This window comes from Carlito syrichta, unplaced genomic scaffold (genome assembly GCF_000164805.1).
Source record: "Carlito syrichta isolate Samal-C Ts95f unplaced genomic scaffold, Tarsius_syrichta-2.0.1 Scaffold306495, whole genome shotgun sequence".
In the NCBI taxonomy this organism is placed as follows: domain Eukaryota; kingdom Metazoa; phylum Chordata; class Mammalia; order Primates; family Tarsiidae; genus Carlito; species Carlito syrichta.
The window spans coordinates 106,309-113,366 of NW_007250591.1; the positions used below are offsets into that span (position 1 = coordinate 106,309).

General features: G+C 38.4%; 1 pseudogene; it reads right to left on the reverse strand.

The window, feature by feature from the left end:
* Positions 1-3,212: 3,212 nt before the first annotated feature.
* Positions 3,213-4,275, reverse strand: LOC103265358 (annotated as a pseudogene).
* Between the last annotated feature and the right edge of the window lie 2,783 nt (positions 4,276-7,058).

Genomic DNA, 7,058 nt, shown 5'->3' on the forward strand with positions numbered 1-7,058 from the left:
ATATGTTAGCTGTGGTTTTGTTGTAGATGGCGCTTACTTTTTGAGGTATGTTCCTTCTATACCTCAGTGTTTGAGGGTTTTTTATCAAGAAGGGATTCTGGAGTTTATCTAAAGTTTTTTCTGCATTTAAGGAGATAATCATGTGGTTCTTGTTTTTACATCTGTTGATGTATTTAATGAAATTTATGGTCTTGAGAATGTTGAATCAGCCCTGCATCCTGGGGATGAAGCCTACTTGGTCATGGTGGATGATTTTTGAGACATGTTTTTGGATCCTATTTGCTAGAATCTTGGTGAGGATTTTTGCATCTATGTTCACGAGCACACATAAAGAAAATGGAAAGATCACAAGTGAAGAACCTAACAAATCACCTGAGGTTGCTGGAAAGAGAAGACCAGCAAAACCCCAACTTTAGCAGAAGGATCCAAATCACAAAAATAAGAGCCCATATACGGGACATGGAAGACAAAAATATTATAGAAAACATCAACCAAACAAAAGCTGGTTCTTTGAAAGAATTAACAAGATTGAAGCCAGAATGAGCAAGAAAAAGAGAAAAAAAGCCAAAATAAACACAATCACTAATACAAAAGATCAAATCACAACTGACCTCGAAGAAATACAAAGGATTATCAGAGATTACTATGTACACCTATATGGAAACAAACTTGATAACTTAGATGAACTGGAGCACTTTCTGACATCGCACAACCTCCCCAGGTTAAAACAAGAAGACACTGAGACACTAAATAGACAAATAACAACCCAGGAAATTGACTCTGTCATACGAAAACTACCTATCAAAAAAAACCCTGGACCGAATGGCTTTCCAGCAGAATTCTACAAAACGTACAAGGAGGAGGTGATACCAATCCTACTGAAAGTATTCCAGGCAATTGAGAAAGACGGAATTCTCCCCAAATCATTTTACGAAGTTAACATCACACTGATACCCAACCAGGTAAAGATCCAAAAAAGAGAACTACAGGCCAATATCCCTTATGAACATAGAAAGCTGTGCTTTAATATGTATTTTATTCCTTATTTAAGTGAAAAATTTCAAAGAGCAAATTTTTATTTTTTAAAAATCAGCAATTTCTTCAAGTATCAAAGAGCCGATTATTGTTTAATTTTATCTAGAGTGTATTCAACTCAGCAGAAGAAAACTGGAATGTGTATTCAAGGAAATTCTTAATTACATTTTCTCTCCATCTCATTTGTTCTCTTCAATTTTACATGTGATGTCAGAAAAAAGCAGACTTCTATCACACTACAGATGTAGAATTCTTTACTTATATATTCCTTGGACCTTGTAATAAATTATACTAAAAGTTATAATTAGTGTAGAGTATACTATAGTATCTTATTAGTACATAATAGACTTTAGCATGTGATTAGTGTGTGGTCAGCTACATTAAATACAGTGTATATATTTCCCTTCTATAATAACTACTAGTAGAAAAATATTATAATTTTTTGCCTACAGTTTTTGGAAAAAATAAAACTTTATAGCTATTATTCATATGTTCATATATACATATATTACATAGACCTATATGTATATATAGTGACAGAAAGAGAGAGAGAGAGAAGAGAGAGAAAATTCTTTGTTTCTCTATGTCTGTTTATAACCAACTAGGATCAGTTCTTCACCCAAAAATGTTCTGTTTAAATGATTAGCACTTTTTGCATATACTGAATTACTTTTTCATACCACCAAATGATAAATATAAATGGTTTAGAAAAGTTAACAGTCAATAATTTTAAGCTAGCAATTATGTTGTTGCCTGAAATGTTAATATAATAGAGCCCATATCAATAGACTATTCTGTTAGAAATGATTAGCCAATTAAGCTATTACCCAGCTATCATACATATCTTCAATGAGTGTTCATTGACCTACCATGCACCTACTGGCCTAAGTATAAGGCACCCTGAGACAGACTACACGAGGGAAGAGGTGGGAAAATTAAGTGATACTTTACAAAAGACAAATGCCACAAAAATCAGGTTTTATTTTATCTTTATTTACCTATGTAAAAAAACCTAAATGTACCTTGCATACATTTGTTATAATGACATGGACCTTGTTAGTATAAGTATATGATGAATATACTTGTCAGCATAAGATCAAATATGCCTATTACCAAAGGAAACATTTCTGGCTTTCACATCATCCTTTATACATAGTTCCCCAACATTTCTCCTGTTGTCAAATGTGTTTATTTTGAGTTGACATTTTCTCATAGCATGCATTATCTGACCATCATGTATTTAGGTATGATTGAATAAATATCTAGATAGTCCTAAAGATTTGCTACTTAATTTCGGTTTCTAAGATTCTGCATCATTTTTTATGTATGTCAGGTAATAATTATTTTACCCATTTAAATAAACATGTTCAGCAATTCACAGCCTCAGTTCACAGTTGCATTTCAAAAGGCCTCACAAGTGTCCTTAATATTGTTTTCTTTTCATTTGCCCAACACTAAATAATCTTCCATTTTTTTTTTGTAATGTTCATAGTTTCATATCAATAACAGAAATGACTTCTCTCTGTCTTTTTATGTAATACACACGCACGCTTTGTTGTACTGAATTTTTTTCTTCAGCCCTGAATCTCTCGATATATTTTACACTTTATTTTTTTAATGAAGAACATTTATTAGGAAAAAAACACTCAAATACTCACAAGTTGTAATCTTGCACACTTAACCTTTGGCCACTCAGCAACCACACAGGAAAAGGACATCAGTACAGAGTTCTTGAGATTTTGCTTCCACGGCTAATGGAGTTTTTAAGGCAGATTAATTCAAGACTGCAAAAACTAAGTCTATGACATAAACACGACATTCAAAACTAACTCAGCCCTCAAAATATCTCCAGTACCAACAAATCACTGACAGCCACTGTCAGAGACAGATTTAAACAGAGTCTCAAAGACAACCCGACATGACGACAACATAGCTGGAGCTGTTCTATGAGTAGTCAACACAGATTGCCGGATACTGTTTGTAGACCTCCACTCCCACACGTTTTTATTTCACATAAACTTATTACACTATCCCAGGTGAGCATATTAGGCGAGAAAAAATAGGATTCACTATCATGTATCACAAACAGGATTATAGAAAACATAGGGACAGACAAGGCCACACCAAGATGGGTTAGTGACTTTTCCGGCAGGCCCTCAAAGGCACTGAAATGAGGCTTAGAAATACACCAGGGTAAGCTCCATCCTTCATTCCATGGTTACCACCTGAATTAGGCTTCCTGAGCATGGTCAATTTTCCCTCCTGACCCAGTCATAGAAGGTTTCAACTAGGAATTCTAAGGGCGTCCAGGAGCTGAAGTCAGCCTCAGGCATTGATTTCCTGTTCATTGGGGTATACAGAGTAATCGGGAGCACAACAATGGCGGCTGACCTAAGTGGCATGCCGCTGTTCCTCCTGGCAAGGCTCTGGCAGAGCTAGTGAACTGCAACCTTGGCCATGCCGAACTCCACCATCCCAGGAGACCCATCAGGGTGGCCTTTGCACCAGCTAAGGTCAGGAGGCCGCCTTCCTTGAGGCGCTTGGTGGCCAGGTGACTGGAAATGGTTGAGGTCCACATTCTCTGCTTCCACATCAGGTCACTGTTTTTGTTGTTGTTGTTGTTGTTGTTGTTGTTGTTGTTGTTGTTGTTGTTTTTGAGTTGGAGTCTCACTCTGTCGCCCAGACTGGAGTGCAGTGGCTGCTCCTGGCCACCGCAGCGTCGACCTGCTGGGCTCTGGCGATCCTTCCGCTCACCCTTCCAAGTAGCTGGAACTACAGGCCTGCGCTACCACGCCCGCCTGATTTTTTGATTTATTGTAGAGATGAGGTCTCGCCTGCCCAGGCAGGTCTCGAACCCGCGAGCTCAGGCAATCCACTCACCTCAGCCTTCCAAAGCGCGGGGTTACAGGCTGAGCCACCCAGCCCGGCGAGGGTCACAGTTTTTAAAGAGAGACTTGGATTTGGCATTGCCACCAGCCCATCCTCCAGTGACACAAAGAATCACATCCACCTTTTCTTCACCCAAGAGGTTCTCAACCTCAGCAGTTACCTGATCAGCCTGCTCAGTAAATGAATCTCTCATTTTAACAACAACACTGGCGCTGGCCTCTTCATTCTCCACTACATCGACGCTGGTGACCCACCCGTTGCAGGCCTGAACCCCTGCACGCATCACGAGCCCAGTGCGCCCCTGCCACCGTGCACGAGCACCCGGCCAGGCACTCCCGCAGCCGCCGCCATCCTGCTCAGCCTCCTGCTCGGCTCCCATATTTTACACTTTAAATTTGAATTCAAGAATTCTAGAATCCAGTTTCTTTCTTAATTTCCTTATCCTCTTTTTTTTAAGTTAATTTTTTTGTCTTTTTTTATTGAATCATTTATTTGTCTGTTTTTCCAAGTTTAATGATTATGACATTATTTCTGGGAAAGAGAAAGCTATCTTTTATAGAGAGGAAACCTCCTTTTTTATGATAGACTTGATACATTATTTTTCCTGTGTTAAGATTTTTGAACACGGGAAAGTTATGTTTTTGACATTACCCTTTATTTTAAGTCATATTGAAATGTTTTGCATGTAGACTGACAGTTGCAAATGTTTTTTTCTCCTATTACCTTTCAGGTTGGGCTCTAGAAAGAGTAATAATAGGGGAGTTAGAAAGCTAATTTACCACACTTGATAATGTTAGACAAGTAAGATACTTTGTCAGGTAAAAAAGGGTGCTTTCTTTTTTAAGAGTAATTTTTTTGCAAAAAGAAAACCTATAAAGCAAGTTTTTCTTTTTTCTTTTTTGCCACCAACGCTTTACAATTGTATGTTTTTCTGTGAATGATGCTGAATTTCATTTTTCTGACCAACTTCAAGAAAATTTTTTGGCCCTGTTTTCCTGTAGGCACCTTTATCTGGCAATGCTGACTACCTACCTGCAACACACCCCTAGGCACCCCATACCTTTAGTCTTCATCTTGGCTGTGTTTTGGTATTATGATTTGTTCCAGAAATTCTGTTTTTAAGCCTAGTTTCTTATATAATGAAAATGCACAAAATTACTGTGTCTGAGAAATGACATTTTTTTCTTAAACTGAGCACAAAATATCTTTGCACATGTCTTTGATGTTTTTATGCAGTTCTTTGAAGGGGAACTAATGTTGATAACTCCCAATGTTTTAGCATCTGACTGCTTCTGTGGCTTCAGTGGTTGTCACTTAAAAAAATTGTTTTGCTTTTGTTTTGTTATGTATTTTTGCTTTTCCCCATGTTGTTGCGCCTATTTTTTACACGTTGGACCGATTTTTTTCCCATTTAATTTGTAAGGCTGCAGACGTGGTGTATGTACTCTTTGGCATGGTTGAAAAAATTCTTACAGTCTTAGAGACGTTCAGTTGACCTCTGTGACAATTCTAGCAACATGCTTCCTTTCACCCTTTCCTTTTTTTAAGCATTTAAATTAAAAAATTAATTTACATTTTTTAAAAAAGATCTGGGGTACGATTAAGAATTAGGTAAGTAAGTAGTCATTGTACAGGTGAAGTATGGGCCTCCTATTGATCCTCACTCTGCTTGGTTTGGTATCAGGTAAGCTTTATTGATGCTAGGTGCCCCCACTGCCTACCCCAGTAGTATCTGTTACTGCCAATCACTTTCTTGTAGTATTATGATAAATGTTCAGGATCAACTTATGAGTGAGAACATGTGGTATTCCGTTCTTTGTTTCTGTGATTGTTCACTGAGTATGATGGACTCTAAATTCATCCAAGTTGCGGCAAAGTCCATAATTATGTCCTTTATGACTGCATTATATTCCGTTGTGTATATGTACTGCATTTCTTTTTTTTTTTTTCCTTGAGCTGGAGTCTCACTCTGTCGCCCAGACTGGAGTTCAGTGGCCGCTCCTGGCCACCGCAGCTTCGACCTGCTGGGCTCTGGCGTTCCTTCCGCCTCAGCCTTCCGAGTAGCCGGAACTACAGGTGTGCGCTACCACGCCTGGTTGAATTTTTTTGATTTATTGTAGAGATGAGGTCTCGCTGCCCAGGCGGGTCTCGAACCCACGGGCTCAGTCAATTCACTCACCTCAGCCTCCCAAAGGCCCGGGATTACAGGCTGAGCCACTGAGCCCGGCTTGCATTTCTTTTTTATCCAGTCAACTTTCAATGGGCAGCATGGTGGTTCCATGTTTTTGCTGTTGTGAATAGTGCTGCAATAAGCAGACATGCACAGTATCTTTTTTGTAAAATGAAGCTAGGTATATTCCCAGAGGGGGGTTTCTGGGTTGTATGGAAGGTTGATTTGTAGATCTTTTAGAAATCATCACACTGTTTTTCATAGAGGTTGTACTAATTTACACTCCCACCAACAGTGTAGCAGTGTTCCCTTTTCTCTGCATCCTCTCCAGTACCTGTTGTATTTTGAGTTATTAATGATGATCATCTTGACTGTAGTTAGGCGATATCTCAGTGTGGTTTTGATTTGAATTTCTTTGATGATTAGTGAGGTTGATCATTTTTTCATGTATCTGTTGGTTGCTTGTATGTCTACTTTAGAGAAGTGTCTATTCATATCTTTTGCCCACTTTTTAATAGAGTTGTTTGTTTTTTTCCTTTTAGCACATTTGAGTTCCTTGTAGATCCTGAATGTTTAACCTTTATCAGATATACAGTTGGCAAATATTATTTTTTTCCATTCTATGGGCTGTCTCCCCACAGTCTTTATGATTTCTTTTGCTTGGCAGAAGCTTTTCAGTTTGATGAGGTCTCATTTGTCTATTATATCGCTTATGGTATGGGCTTTTGGAGTTTTGATCAGGAATTGGTTGCCTATTCCAATTTTTATAAGGGCATCTCTTGCCTTTACTAAGATTCTTATAGTTGGTTTTAAGTTTAGGTCTTTGATCCATTTAGGGTTGGTTTTTGTGTATGGTGATAGGTAGGGGTCCTGTTTCATTCTTCTGCATGTGATCAGCCAGTTTTCGAGCACCATTTACTGAATAAGCTTTCCTTTCTCCAGTGGTTTTTGGTGGAGGCTCTGC